Below are 17,043 nucleotides of genomic sequence, written 5' to 3' on the forward strand. Positions count from 1 at the left end.
AAAAGAAAGTTAAGTTGTCAGTAATGATGGAAGACCACAAAACTGTCATTCTGACACACAAAAAGGCAACATTATGGGTGTCCTAGGTGTGTGTTCCCACACTGACGCATAATCATGAATATGTGCACTGAATAATGACTGCCAACTATTATACCACCAGAATAGTTTCATTGGAGCCTCCATAAAAGAAATAAACATGATGGTTACATAACAGTAAATTAAATGATTTTAGTTGGGCAGCATAATCCATTGAATGAGATGGAGAGGATTGAAGGAACCATTTGAAATGCTTCTAGTTAACTAGCAAATAATACTAGACAGCTATTGAATCTGAGTGAATGCAGCTGTGTATAAATAGTCACACATGCAACAACATTAATATGAACCGTCTGTCACAGACATGATATTCATATTGAATATATTTGTGCTGAAGACCACCTGCCAAAGCTATGCTGAATATGCTGCAAAACTTTGTGAAGAGAGTTTTCTTAGACCACCATGTTAAAAAGTTGGAAGTTAAATAGCCATGTCTGCTTCATGGTGGAATGAAACCTGTCTGGTAGTGTTTGTACAAGTTTTTGTTACTTCTTTTACATCTGTGGGAGGTGCCATGTGTGTTTACCTTTGTACTTTTAAAACCTTGCTCTATAAGTGAAAGCTCACAGAAACTGTCTTCTTTATTCAACCAGCATGTATGTACTTAAATTATTGTTAAAAAGGAATGGACACACCTGTGACAAGGCCTTGCTGGCACACATTCAGGATTATGAGCAATTATGCAGCAGTAGTACCAGAAAAAGAATACAATTCAAACTGAGTACAAACCTGTCTAAGCACTGAAGTATCCAATTCTGCAATGACAAATTTCATGTAGTCAGAAGCATCAAAGAAGCAGGAAGAAGAAAAGGGCAATGGCTTGCGGTTTTTGTGAATGATAAATTGTGCAATACAGGAAAAAATTCCTGGTGAGCTACTTGCTGTTGGTTTACAGCCATATTACATGCCAAGAGAGTTTGAACAAAGCAAGATAATGTCATTCACAAGCTATGAATGTCCTATCCTTAGCTAATGAACTGCTAAAGAGGAGACAATTCAAAATGTAATAAATAAACAATTTAATCATTTTATTTACCAAGTTTCACTTTTATTATATCACTTTTTTTTTTATTCCCACAAAAGAAAGTAAGACCTGGGAGGTGCATGCTAATGCTAAGGACAAATACAGCACCATCACAAGCCTGTCATTCGAAATATCTGGTTACACAAGGCAAATTCTTAATCCAGCAGTTATTCATTCTCACCAGGATGAAGTCGACCAGGGGTGAACATTTTTCATTTTACACAAGATGTAAACACAAGGATCAAATGAGGTCCAAGAGTCAAGGTGGGTCTATTTTATATATTTTTCTCATTTAATGCAAAATTCTCAAAAATTATTTCTGACAATAACTTGACAAAGTTGTAGTAGAAACTTTACATTTCTTAGTATTTAATTCGTCCCTTTTTTGCTATAATGACAACACGTACTCAAGCAGGCATGACCTCCAAAGCCTCATGATCCATTTTAGATAAAATCCATCGAAGTGTTGTCTGAATACATACTTTAATCGAAAGGTATATGTAGAGAATCAATAAAGAGATAATGCATGAGGAAAATCTGACATTATGAACTTATCAAGTCAATATCAAAATGTTCTTACATTTAAATAGGGACCCAGAAAACGTGCAAGATATTGAACTAATAATTAAACTTTGTATGCTGTTTATGGTAATGGTGGTGGTGGTATTAAGATTTATTTTGAATTCAATTGTAAATTCATTTTATATATCTTAGCTGAAGTTAGTTGTACTGATAATCTTGTAGTGGTATTTTACAGGCAGATTTGTGTTAAGGGTGTTGGCTAAGAATTGGCAGGAAATTTGTAGACATACATCAGCTCAGATAAGCAAACTCAGATAAGCCAAATGTCATCACACCCCAACTTCAGGCATGAAAGAAGCCTGGCTATGAAGTGACTGAAAACAGCCAATCAGCTTAATCAGGAAAGATTGTAAACAAATGCTAGTGCCAAGATTTAGTAAGAGCTAACTGTCCAGTATTAGCTAAAAAACAAAGTGGTATCTAGTAGCTGTAAGAGCAACTTTGATGTACACAGTTAAATTATTAACACTGTGTGTGCCTGACTATAAGAAGACCATCAAAATATGCAAGAGGTATTCAGAACTAAGGCTTTCCTAAAGAGACAGCACTGAAACCATGGATCATTATGAACCTGATGGTCCCTCTGAACATAAGACAAAGCCATTCAGGTTAACAAAAAGTGGTTTAAATGTGTTTAAATAGACTTGACGATACAGCTGATGATGTGAATAGGGCTAAAACTATCAGAATTTATACAGTATATATACAGTGTATATACAGTTTATACTACACCATCGGCATTAATGTAATTCTGTTTTATCTGACTAAAGTAATGAGCTCAGACTGATATTGTAGCTTAGTGTTACAGTATTGTGTTGAGTGTTGTGTATAGTGTAAAGGATCCATGTGCAGGAGTTTAATGTGTCCACATGAAATGCATAAACAATGGACCAAACATAGAAAATCTAATTTAAAAAAGTGGTTTCAAAAATTATAGCTGATATTCAGAGGGAAAGATTGGCACACAAGTAGTTAAAGACAAAGCAACATAAACAATCCAAAAGTAGGGAAAAAACTGATTATGATCTTAAAAATTCTACAAACAACCCCATAATGGCAATGTGAAAGAAGTTTGCTTAAATTCTTTGCAAATTTATAAAAAATAAAATAAAATTAAAAAAAATCACATGTTCAAAAGTATTAACAGCCTTTGCTCAGATGCATCCTGTTTCCACGATCATCCTTGAGATGTTTCTACAACTTGATTGTAATCCATCTGTGGTAAATTCAGTTGATTAGACATGATTTGGAAAGGCACACACCTGTCTATATAAGGTTCCACAGTTAACAGTGCATGTCAGAGCAGAAACCAATCCTGCTGGAAAGGGAACATTTGGCCCCTTCTTAGAAAGAGCGAATAAAATATTCAACACATAATCCTTATTACATACATGGAGTTACCTACTGCTTCTGAGTCAATGGGCAAGAAAATACTCGAACACCAAAATGTTAAAGCACTCAATCATCTGTGTAATATTCATTCTCATCTGGTTTTATGATTGATTCTCAGTGTCAGTTGTCAGTGTGCATCTGGCTCAGAGGTGTCCATTATTTCTGCAATACAGACACAGTACAAATATCAACTGCATTCTTTTTGCTCAGCTGGAAAACTGACATGATGGATTATCATGGGATTTTGTCTTTCATGCTAGAAGCATGCTTGGTAAATTGTATTGCAGAATATTAGGTTCTCATGCTTAATGCTGTTATCGGTGCAGGTAGCTAGTTGGATTAATTTATTTGGAGTCTGAGCACCTCATCATGGTATAGAAGCTCAGTATAAAGTATGCTCTTTAATCCTGGTTAAAAGTTGGTCTTCATTCCATCTACTTGCCACTGCAAAAGTAAAACATTTGTGTGTTTCTTTTAATTCCAAACATGCAAATGGAAAATTAAGAGTCAAAAGTTTCATGGGAAGGTGCCCTCTGGTGGTCTGGTGTTGAATTATCTGTGGTGGGTATGACATTTGTGGGTGTTAAAATGAAAACTGGATATTTAAGGCTCTTGCACAGGTACAGTATTCAAGTACAAATTCAATATCAAAACCAATTTTTATCCAGCAGAGAATATTGTTGGAGAAATGTTAAGTTTTTTTTATGTGTTATAGACAGTGTATGTTTCAGTTCAGAGAATCGTGAACGCCAGTTAAGATTTATTTGCTAACAATTTTAGTGAGTCTGGACTCACTTAAATTTAAGAAAAAAAAATAACACTAGTAAAAACAAAATTTATGGCAAATTGAAGGTCATAGTCAATGCTATGCATTGTATTTCCACTGAGCACCTTTTGTCAACATTTGAGGTAGGTGATAGCTCAGTGGTTAAGGCTTAAGACTTTGGAATGGAAGGTCACATGTTCAAATCCCAGCACAGAGCAGCCAATGCTTGCCCCTTAGAGCAAGGCCATTAACCCTCCACTGCTCAGTTGTAAGTCGCCCTGGATATGGGCGTCTGCCAAATGGCGTAAATGTAAACATTTTCTATTGCAAGTCACTGGAGCACCCTCCTGGGATTCTTTACTGACAGCTGCCATTTCAAATAATATAATGTGGTTATTGCCCTCACAACTGGCCTCTCTAGTTGGCAATAACAGATCATATGGTATTATGCTTGAAGTTAGTAATAGAACATATTACACATTTTAGCACCCAACACCTCTTTTGTATTCTGTCTTGCTGTCATTGTGCTATTAGAGGTAATGACAGGAATACTAGTTAATTTCCAGATTCATATGAACTTTCACTCTTTTGAAAACACAACGGTGTTTGCTTACTGCGTTTATACCCCTGGGATTCTAAATATTGTGGGAGTCTTTCTATTTATTCAAGTTTCAATTTAGTTGTGTTTGCAATGATTATTGAAACGCTTATGCCTTGCCCCTTTTTTTGTCTGTCTACCAACTACTTTTATGTTTTAAACTTTTTGCCTGGCTATCGCACTCGGACAATAATAGTGTCCAGCAACCAATGTCTCAATGTCTCTGCATCCTAATAGTGTCAGATACTTCCTAGGATCACCCAGATATGTTTTGTATACAGACTGGCAAATTGTAATTTGTGATCTCGTTCTTGGCAGGGAGAGCAAGGGATTAGACTACGCCCTCATGGTCTGAAAGTAGAAAGATATTGACCTCTAAAACAGTTTCTCAGCTACTTCAAAGCAGTATTTAATCACTCCCCTGCAGGCAAGCATTTAGGGTCACAATTTCATGACAGGGCACTCAGTCTGCGATAGAATTTCAAACCCTAGCTCCTAGTACAGGGTGGAGTGAAACTGCTCTACCTGTTGCAAAAGTCTAATATCATTATTACAAGGGAAGCTCTGACCCTAGAACTATACATCCAGCTCTGCTGGTCCATAATGGGGCACCCACCATTTCTTTTGCAAAATTCTATTTTCTCAATCTTATTTAAACAGCACATTTTTGTTTAATCTGATAAAAAGGGACAGTTCAGAGCAGCCAAAATATTTACCACAATTGGCCTATACATACATATAGTCAGGAACATTTATAATGTGATACACAAGTTGATAAAGAGTTGTTGGTGAAAGCAGAGTGAATTTCAAATTTTCTTCTGGTATATATTCTCTCCTCTTGATGTGTAGTAGGGTGACTCCAGCGCAAACCTTTCAATAATCTACAACAATATTTAAACTTTAGCTGCTTCTATTGGCTGTTTAACTAATGGTTTAGCATCTCTTTCCTATCTGCTTAAAAATAATGCTCCTTTGGTTCGAAATTTCATTCATGAGCATTCAAACCCACAAATAGTCAGTAAAAAGATGACCAAAAAAGACTGTCAGCAAAAAATTGCTGGTAAATTTAAGTGAAACTTCTATTGTAGATTCTATTGTACTTTTTGTCTGCATTTTTTGATGAGACTGTGGCACTGACATATACCTACACAGTGCATTTACTGGTTTCACCTGCTTTCACAAAGACTCTTTTGTGTAGTGCAGTGGTGAGGCTCAGTTCGGCTTTCCTAAAGACACTTGTGTTTCCTACTGATCGATGTAGAAGGAGTCTCCCACCTGGGCAACTGGGCCTCAGGGTCTGACGAGGCAATGATCCCGGCCCCTTGTCTCAGTGTACTGTGGCTGCAGGGAAAGGTGGGCATCAGGCATCAGAGAAAAAGAAAGAAAGGGGGGAGAGGATGACAGAAAAAAGACTGAAGGAGGTGGAGGCCTGCTGTCTTTCCTGGCCAGATCAAGTTTCTACTCGTTTACACGGGTCACTGAACAGCTTTTTACTTTTATCTTTGCCCTGTAACTCACATAAACACTCTCGCTCACTCTTACTATCTCTTTCTCGTTCAGTTTTTCTCACACACACACACACACACACACACACACACACACACACACACACACACACACACACACACACACACACACACACACACACAAAAATGCATATAAATGGCTATAATAGAAGTTACACCCTTGTGAAGCTCTTATTTACAAAGCAAATTGGGTTGTGATAGCTAGTTTGGCTTGATTGGCTGCCCTATGTTTATTTGTATAAATAATTGCTGATATTTGTCACATCCATATTTACACAGTACTCGTAGGTTCCTCTTAGTATAAACATACAATCGTGCATGGGCCTCTGACCACAACTCCTCACCCTGTGCTCAATTTTGCAGTGGTGGTCCAATAAACTATTTCTCTTCACCTACTATGATGCAATTTACATTTACATCTCACACATACGAAGGGGCCAACAAATAATTATTATAAATGAAGAGGAGGAAAAACTACAAACCAGTGCACAGTTTAATTGGGAGAAACATTCATATCACTGTATATTGTAAACTTAATTTTAAAAGTCAACAAATTAGCTCTTTTTTCATGTTTTGAACCCTGTCACCTTCTGTTATACAAAATCCAAACGGTACTATTTCACTTTTATAGACTTGCTTGTCCTTGTACAAACTTCTTCTTGCCAACGCATACATGTACTCAGCTCCTCAGGCACTTGTGAGGTCAGGAAGTCCTCAATTGGGTTATTCATTGCCATGAGTGTGAAGCTCCTGGGCCAAGGGGTACTTTTGGCTTTAACATGCGCTGAGACTGGATAGAACTGGCTACACTACTTCTCACCTGAGACCCAACAGCTCCATCTGCTCCATCTGTCATCTGCTTTATTACTGCTGACCTACTTCTATCTGATAACTTGCTGGTCACTTTTGCTAACATTAATCTTTTCTCCTTTCTTAAAGGCTAGGTTAACATAGGCTTAAAATGTACCTCTTTTAATGAAATTATCAACCTTACTAATCTTGTTGGCTGTGCATTGTCTTGAATAAGGCTGCTTGTGTTACTTTGGTGAAGGGATCTTTTTCAAGAATACAACAGTGGCTGGGATTTTAAGCCACAACTTTCAAATCTCTGGTGCAGATCCTCCACCACTGCTGACACTGTGTAAGTTTTTCCTCTCTTTGAGTCTTTGTTTCTCTTTTAATTATTCCATTTTGGTTCCTATCATTTTCCCCTTTTTCTTTTACTACCAATACTTACAGTCATTCAAGTTTCCCTATTCACTTTAATGTGTTTGTGTTCAAACTGGCCTGAGTGCTGTGTGTCACACAAACATTGAGGAGCAGTGGGAGCTCAAACACTGGGTCTGGACTGCAGGGGGGCTGTCATGCACCCACCCTTGCAAACAGGGCTCCTCTTGTGCTATTTAGGAGTCAGACAGAGTAATGCACTGACCTGGAAAGCAAGCCTGAGAGTGCAGCGTAACTTAAGGCTCGGGGTTCAGTTTACCTGCCTGGGCACCAGCAACAGTGGAGTGGAGTGCAATCTCCGCCAGGTTAGATTGCCCATTGAGATAATGGCCAAATACCATATGGGAGTTGTTAAGCAATACTGCTACAACACAAGACTAAGATAACGCACCGTCTAGAGCTTTGTGGAAGAATCTTAGAGTCGTTTGTAATGCTGTGCAAAATGAATGTAGAGCACAGGAAGGGGATTTCTGTAGGCATTTGCGAACATGAATAGTTCGGATAAAAGTAATTGATCTATATTAAATTATATTTCTTGAATGACTTAAATAGGGGATATATTAATGTAAACAAGAGGTACATTTATTTCCGGTGTGTATGGGTAATGTGCTTTTGTTGTTCCTCTGTTTCCCTTTTGTTGTTCCTTTGTCTTTCCTTCATCAGGAACAGTGGGACTAGCATTTAATTTTCCCATCAACAGCAAATCCCAGATGAAATGCATATCAGAATTTCAGTGGTTCTTAATGCTGTAGAGTATAAGAATGCTCCAGGGGAATAGTAATGATTGAAGTGTAAAATCTCCAAAATAAAATAAAGATCAAATTACTTATTTTGATTATCTGTTTATATATATATATATATATATATATATATATATATATATATATATATATATATATATATATATATATATAAGACATAAAAATATATTAAGCCAGTCTAATGAAAAACTAATCTATTAACTCACAATTTAAACAGTTTTTTGTTCCCATGCTGTACATGAATTGATTTAGTGAAAAATTAGTGGCTTTATGTCAACATCTATCAACATCTAACAACATCTAACAATCTATTCACTAAATGGATATCATAAGGCCTGTGATGGCAGAGAAATCCATAATTATTGTTGTTGTTCGCTGTGTACATGTGAAATGCACTGCTGAAATTGCAATAACCTGGGACACACTTCCCCACAGTACCACCCATATACAAAGAGCAATGTTCACTGTGTTTGAAATTACCAAGTCAATAATTTAAATAATTATTTAAATAATTTCTTTGTCAATTATGTCAATTATGCTGCCATGACCAAAAATAAGTGAAATTACAGCTCCTTGTAATCAATTTACCCCAAAGTCACTTCTCTACTATTAAGGGTCATTGCATATGCATGATTATGGGTGTGTATAAAACATTTATACACCCTTATGCACACAAACTAAAAACTTTCTTTCGGCTTCTCCCTTTAGGGGTCGCCACAGCGGATCATCCGCATGTTTGATTTGGCACGTTTTTACGCTGGATGCCCGTCCTAACGCAACCATTTATCCATGCTTGAGACCGGCACCAAGGCTTGTGCAACCCTAATGGCTGGGGTCGGTTCCCTGACCGGGGATCGAACCCGGGCCGCAGCGGTGAGAGCGTCGCATCCTAACTACTAGACCACCAGGGAACACACACCCTTATGCACACAAATCTGATCAAATACAGTCTACGTTTAGAAATCTGTAAAAGTACAAGTAAACAAAATGAGGACAATGATCTTGAAATATTCATTATTCATTATTAAACTAATGCTATTCAGCCCTACTAATTGTTTCTACTTTCTTCTGAAAGATTCACGTTAAAGTGATGCTAAAAAACAAACCGACCATTACCTTAAAAAAGGCAAACAGAGATTTAGTACTGTCCAGGCATAGCAAGGAGTGATTCACACTTTCCAGAACCCACATACATTGACTGTGCACCTGCCTCTTTCCTTAACAAGTGTTTGTGGTCGTGTGTCTATATACAGTATGTGTGTGGGCAGGTAGGTCTTTACCAGGACATGACAGAAGAGTGAGGTTTGTGTAATGTGAGTCTAGGATCAAGGTTATCTTGTAACTGGCTCTATGTTCAGATTTATCTTGGAGCTACTCACTATGCAGAGCCCTGTTTAATGCTTCAAGTTTCACGCCACATCAAAGTTAAGGTTTATTATTCAAATTGGTGTACGAGCATTTGGCAAGCATTACGATTTCAATCTATGCAGTCTTTTTGCCCCATGGCACTGAAAGGTTCATTGGGTATACGACTAGTACTAGTAGTGCCATTAATCAAGCCAAATAGGCAATTAACCTTTGTGCTTCAAAAAGTTCAAGGCACCATGTAAAAATGAAAATTGATTTGGTCTCTATTCACATTTAAAACTTTTAACAGTTAAATATAATTCTATGTCATGTAGATTCTGGTAAACATATACACCAGCATTGACCAAAGGATGAATGTGTTTTAACTTCCAGCCACTTATAATGTGAAGCAAGTGCTGGTTTAGAAACACAATTGAAAACAACTTCAGAAAAGCAGTGTTGATACAGAAAGCTAGATATCTATACATCAATAATTGCTGGTAGCTACATCTTACAATATTATGCAAGAGTTTATAGTGTGAGATTTATACAAACAAGTGTTTAAATAAATGATTAATAAATATAGCTGTAGCAGTTGTTTAGACATAGATGTGGTTGACCTAAATAAAGGTTGTGAAACTCAAAGCAAATTTGACCATTTTCAAACAAAGATGTGTTCTGAATAAAACCATGTATCTTTAGTAAATTGTTTGAATTTGATTCATATTAACATGGACATACATGCACATTTGAAAGAATAATTAAAACGCATATAAAAATGCTTGTAGCACAAGTTATATGCAAATCACTTTTAATCTGTCTCATTGATTCAAGTTTTTATTTCAGCTATCATAACTACTGTATATCTATATATATCAGTTTGTGTTTAATACTGTTTAACCAACTAACATATTGCTAATAAATATACAATTGTTTTCTATTTCTCTGCAAATGCACACATTGGTTTAGTGACTAAAATATGTCCTGAATCATTGAGTACATTTTTTATTTGTACTTGTGAACACCTGTGAATTTTTACTGGGTTAAACAGAAATGTATTGTTTCTAGTTATTAATATCTTAATCTTAATTTTATAATAATCTTAGATAATTATTAATTATCGTAATCAAATGTTAGTTTTAGATGTGTGAAAGATGTGTGGGTTATAAATTATACAGGGTTATTTTTAAAGCTGGTTTGTTAGAGCGAATAACAAAAGGGTAAAGATCAGTAAAAGTTCTAGCTTTGTTTTTCCTTTCATTTTTTGGTCACTATCTCCTTTCTGCCCACAGATGTCTGATAATCCAGGATAACTGCAAACACAAGGCTTCAGAGCTAACACTAGGATCAACAGGACAGATCATAACTTCATAGATTCCTTTCATTTTTTTGCGTGTTAGTGCTGTTAGTGCTAAGTCAGTGCTTAGCATTAAGAAATTTCATCAACAACCTAATTAAAAGCAGAATATACATGTTTTTGTCAGAGATTTTTTCTATAATGTGTAATGAGTATCAAATGATCATGCCACCCATTATAACTTTGTTTTATATTTTATTAATATTCAGTGTCTAACTTTTCTTTTTAGAATATACACTCTGTAGACTCTTTAATGGTCTGTTACCTGCTTGGTTAAACCAAACAAACAGCAGGTGCAATCTAAGTAAGATTGTGCAACATTATTATAAATTATATATGACAGTTTAAAATGATCAGTGTTTGCACTCCACCCAAATGTCCCTAGTACTGTCACAAGAAGGTTATGTGAACAGGTTGAGCATGTTAATTTGTTTTGCGGTACATTTTGAATGTGTGGTGGTGAAATTCAGAGGAAATCCAATAATGCCTTCAGGATGTATGAGAAGAAGTAAACAAGTGTGTGTAATGCATGGCTTGCATTCATGGGTGAGCAAACTTCAGAAATCTATTAGGCTCCAAGCCAACCCTAAACATTTGCTGAGAGTCTGTTCCTTGCATTTAATAGTATTTGCATTATTGCCCTGCAGACTGACAGCACACACACACACACACACACACACACACACACGAGTATTTGTTTCTTGTGTTTTTTAAGGCGTATTTCCCACCAAGTTTAATCTCAGTGTCTCTGCTATCATTGATAAACACATCCTAGGTCTAGGGCTTCAATACATTTCAATACAATAGAACACTTCACTTCAATATATTCTAACACTACTTCAGGACATCCTTACATCGCTCTAAGAACAAATTAAGATAACATCTAATTGTGTACATCATACACTGATCATTTCAGGTGCATCAGTTAGCTGCAAACTTTTATTCTAACCAGGCAGGAACCTGATATTGACTGAAAGCAAAGCTGAACCGGTGGAATCAAGTGGAATTGTTAAAATCAAAACCTGCAAGCATGCCTTTTTTTTTTGTGGGTAAGATTAAAGACCCCACTTTTTTAGTCAATTTTGCCCTTCCATAAATACAAAAATGATTGGCTGATACCACTGCCTGTCTCTAATTATATCACCTCATCAACAGCTAATCTACTTCATCTGACAAGGAGGGGCAGCACAGAAAACCACCCTGAGGGAGAAAACAATCCTGTCACCAGGGAATAGCTGGAACATGAGAGTAGACTTTGATCGGTAGCTTTGGTTCCCAGCCGTGATTATCACAGCTTCTAACCAGACATTGTGTTATGGTCTGCAGCATTAAAAACATGGGAAGTCCCATGGGAAAATGGAGTAGGGTCAGAAAAACCCACAAATAGTCAGGTTTGTGACATCAATGAAAAATCAATTGTGATTGGATCATTTTTTGGGGGGGGGGGTTTCATATCAACTGTAAACATTTTTCCGGTAGGCATTGATAAGCAGAATGTTGTGCGGTTTTTTTTTGTTTTTTTTTACCAAAAATATAATGAAACATATATATATGTTACAAAAAGAGATATAACATTAGTTGTGGCTGTTATTTTTAGATCCTGTAATTGAAAGAGTTGGGCAGGGGTGCAGACATCATTAAAGATATGTATAATTATTAGCTGCTTTATTGTAGGAACTAGAAAGTAAATAATTATTGAGGGTCATGTGTAGAGAGGGCAATCAGCGACAAACTAAAGCAATTAACATAAGCAGTATAAAAATCAAGGTGAGCATTGGCAGATATGAATGCAATCTGAATAAAAAATATTTTCTACGTGTTCTCTCTTCTTTCTTTTGATAGATTTGAGATGTCATATATCTTATTTGACAACATGGCAGCAAAAAAAGAACCTTTATTTGTCACATTTACTTTACAACACTGTGAAATTTTTTTTTTTGCAAATCCAAGTGATGTTGGGAAGCTGGGGGTAGACATGTTCTAGAGCCCCTGGAGCACATATAGAATTAAGGCACTTGTTCGAGAGCCCAAGAGTGGTTACTTGGCTATAAAGGGGCTTGAACCCCCAACCTACCACCTCCCCATGAGCATGAATATTATGCCAAAAAGTTTGCGAACAAAAGTCTAAAGCTACATCTGCACATATGGCAAATCACACAAACAATCGTGACCATGCAATTGTCAGTGAGAGCTGACAACTTCCAGTAACAGGAGCAGCAGATGTGGGCATTCCCTCAAAGTTTAACTTTTTGGCTTTTGGCTTACTGTATCAGTTAGGGATGGGCAATACCACTTATTATCTTTTTAGTATACAAAGTTTTACATTCCTTTCTACTTTACATATTTAAGTGAAAGAACAAGGGAATGTTGACATTTTCCCCCCTGAGCCTGTTTCTTCTTTGAATGATCGACTCTCCTTTGAAAAACATTCTTTTAGAAGGTCCAGTTGACACAGCGATCCTGAGATGTACGATTGAGTGACAGAATGCTGACTCATTTGTACGGTGAACACAAGTCACACAAGATGAAGCAGTTTTCCTATTTACAGTGGTGTGATTTCTTATATTCTTTGCATGTTTTTAACACTTTAATGTTTCAGATCATTAAACTAATGTAAATATTAGTAAAAGACAACACAAGTGAACACAACATGCAGCTTTTAAATGAAGGTTTTTATTATTGAGGGAAAACAAATCCAAAACTACATGGCCCTGTGTGAAAAAGTGTATGCCCCGCTGTTAAACTGTGGTTTATCACACCTGAGTTCTATTTCTCTAGCCACACCCAGGCCTGATTAATGCCACACCTGTTCACAATCAAGAAATCTCTTAAATAGGACCTGCCTGACAAAGTAAAGTAGACCAAAAATATCCTCAAAAGCTAGACATCATGCAGAGATCCAAAGAAATTCAGAAACAAATGAGAAAGAAAGTAATTGAGATCTATCAGTCTGGAAAAGGTTATAAAGCCATTTCTAAAGCTTTGGGACTCCAGTGAACCACAGCGAGAACCATTAGTCACAAATGGCAAAAACATGGAACAGTGGAGAACCTTCCCAGGAGTGACCGGCCGACCAGAATTACCCCAAGAGCACAGCGACAACTTATCCAAGAGGTCACCAAAGACCCCACAACAACATCCAAAGAACTGCAGGCCTCACTTGCCTCAGTTAAGGTCAGTGTTCATGACTCCACCATAAGAAAGAGACTGGGCAAAAATGGTCTGCATGGCAGAGTTCCAAGACGAAAACCTCGATGGTGTGTGTCCCATTACGTCTGGCGTAAAAGTAACACCGCATTTCAGAAATAGAACATTATACCGACAGTAAAACATGGTGGTGGTAGCAGAAGCGAACTTCTGCAGCAGGACAATGATCCGAAACACACCAGCAAGTCCACCTTTGAATGGCTGAAGAAAAACAAAATGAAGACTTTGGAGTGGCCTAGTCAAAGTCCTGACCTGAATCCTATCGAGCTTAAAAAGGCGGTTCCTGCTCGAAAACCTTCCAATGTGGCTGAATTACAACAATTCTGCATAGATGAGTGGACCAAAATTCCTCCACAGCGCTGTAACAGACTCAGTGCATGTTATCACAAACGTTTGATTGCAGTTGTTGGTGCTAAGGGCGGCCCAACCAGGTATTAGGTATAGGGGCAAACACTTTTTCACACAGGGCAATGTAGTTTTGGATTTTGTTTTCCTTTAATTATAAAAACCTTCATTTAAAAACTGCATGTTGTGTTCACTTGTGTTATCTTTTACTAATATTTAAATTAGTTTGATGATCTGAAACATTAAAGTGTGACAAACATGCAAATAAATCAGGGACTGACACCACTGTACATAAAAATTAAATGTTGACTTGTTTTAAAAATAACAGTTTGGATCGATATTGTAATATTATAATCAGTTCACCTGATCCAACACCAGTATTGAATAATATCGACACTCATACTAAAAATGAGACCAAAGTTTCATGATAACTGGAATGCTAGTTGCATTACCCAGTTATTCATTCATTCATTTATTTTCTCCCGCTTATCCGTAATTCGGGTCGCGGGGGCAGCAGTCTAAGCAGGCCTCCACCTTCGACTGCTGCCCAATCTTTACAGCACCGTCCCTTACGGTCCCTCCTGCAGGTGGTGAGCCCACGGGAAGTTACCCAGTTATAAAAGTAGAAATTGCATGCAGTGATTAGTGACACTGCATAAAAATTGCTGCATGCATTAACTAACCAAAACTATCCTTTTGTCTGTAATCAAATCTACTGCTGTTGGTTCATCCCCCTGAAAAAACTAGGCATGATATCTGAATGTCAGTCACAATACAGTATAATCCTCCTGTAGTTTAGCATTATTTAATACTGCCACAATGCAAATAGGGCATTAAAAATGTAATGTGAAGTTGTGTTATGTCATACACTGTGCGTGGTGTTTTTCCTAGAACATTTAAAATTATTTTTAGTTTTTTTTTTCATGTATGCAAATGAGCCCATTCTCTTTTGTTGTTCTTCAGAACACTATCTCCATAAAACTTTCTTTCAGCTTCTCCCGTTAGGGGTCGCCACAGTGGATCCTCCGCACGTTTGATTTGGCACATGTTTTACGCTGGATGCCCTTCCTAACGCAACCCTCCCCAATTTATCCGGGCTTGGGACCGGCACTGAGAGTGGCTGGGGATGGTTCCCTGACCGGGGATCGAACCCGGGTCGCAGCGGTGAGAGCGCTGCATCTTAACCACTAGACCACCAGGGGACAAACTCTCTCCATAATGCTGTAAAATGGGCTGCATTCTCTGCATCACATTTGTTGAGTTGTCATTGTACTGTAAAGATATAACATGACAGAATGAAAATGTCAGCTGACAACTGAAGTTCCAGTGAAACAAGAGTTAAAATATGGTCTGATTCCATTTATTTTATTTAGTGTAGTGTCATGTGGTTATTTAGGGAATATTATGTTTGAAATTTGTAAGATGTTTTTTTATCACTGCATTCTTCTAAGTTTTTTTTTTTATTAGATTACATTTGTATTTTATGTATGACATGTGTAGGTGTGTCCTTAATGAATAAAGCTGCCCAAGTGTGGACTTCAAATATTGATATTAGGATTGCATGTCCAGGTTAAAGTGGTGTGATATTGTACCAGAGTATTTGGATTTGGGGAGTGTGCATGTTTCTACATTGTCATGATCTTATCAAAACTGGAACAAACCATAAAAAATAATCAAAAAGGGGATTTCACAATTTTAAAATATGATTTTTGTAATTATGATTCTAAATAATTAATGAAGCTAATTACTTTGATTAAATAACCCGCATTAACAATTTTTCATAGTCTTAAAGGCTGAAATTTCTCAGTAGTGTGACCTAGACTTGACCCAGTGCTGGAAGCGAGTTCTTTATCTAAACCTATAAAAAAACCTTTGCACTCAACAGTAAAAGCTTGAGGATAATTATCTTCATTAGATGTGACAGTGTATGACATTTTGCAAATGAAACTGGATATAATGTGTGTAATTTGGTAGATAAGCCTGCACTGATCTATAGTGAGGTTTTAAATCTCAGCTATTCAAATCCTTGCCTCGGCTCTTGTACCCATCTATAATCCAGGCCATCTTATATTACATAAGCATATCACATAAACTTGTTTTGCATAAGCCTGCAAATTGCTTCTATCGCATTGCTCATCATTTTATTCTCCTGCGTTCATCCAGAACATTATCAGAGGACATTTTAGAGGACATGATCAGAGGACAAAATCAGACAAAATCTTATTTACTTGAAAATGACTTTTTATTAAATAAGTCTATCATTAATATTGTCAAATTGTACATTAAACATACAATATATCATAAAACCAATTTTTTGAGATTTTTTACTTAAACATTATATACTATTTCCAGATTATTTAGTTTTTTTCTAGAAATAAATGGTTAAAAATGTACCGTAATTTCCGGACTATTAAGCACACAAAAATATAAGCCGCACCCACTGAATTTTACAAATATTTTTATTTTGAACATAAATAAGCTGCACCTGTCTATAAGCCGCAGGTGTCTACACTGAAACTAATGAACTTTACACAGGCTTTAACGAAAGACAGTGTCTGTTACACGGTGTAACGTGTGAAATATGTTGTGGCTCCTTTAAAAGCAGAGCAGCATTTTGGGAATAGCCTGCCGCCGCATTTTTCTGGTATTACTGCATGTGTGCAAGACCGAGGAATATGTCCTTATTATTTTCTGATGCTCATTTCTAAGTTTCTTTGACTAACCAGTAACGCTGTTGCCAAGAAAAATAAAAAAGCACGAGTTTTGGAAACCTGTTTGTGCTTATATGATTTCTGTTGTAACTGGAGTTAGCGAG

This window comes from Silurus aristotelis (genome assembly GCF_946808225.1).
Source record: "Silurus aristotelis genome assembly, chromosome: 24".
Classification (NCBI taxonomy): domain Eukaryota; kingdom Metazoa; phylum Chordata; class Actinopteri; order Siluriformes; family Siluridae; genus Silurus; species Silurus aristotelis.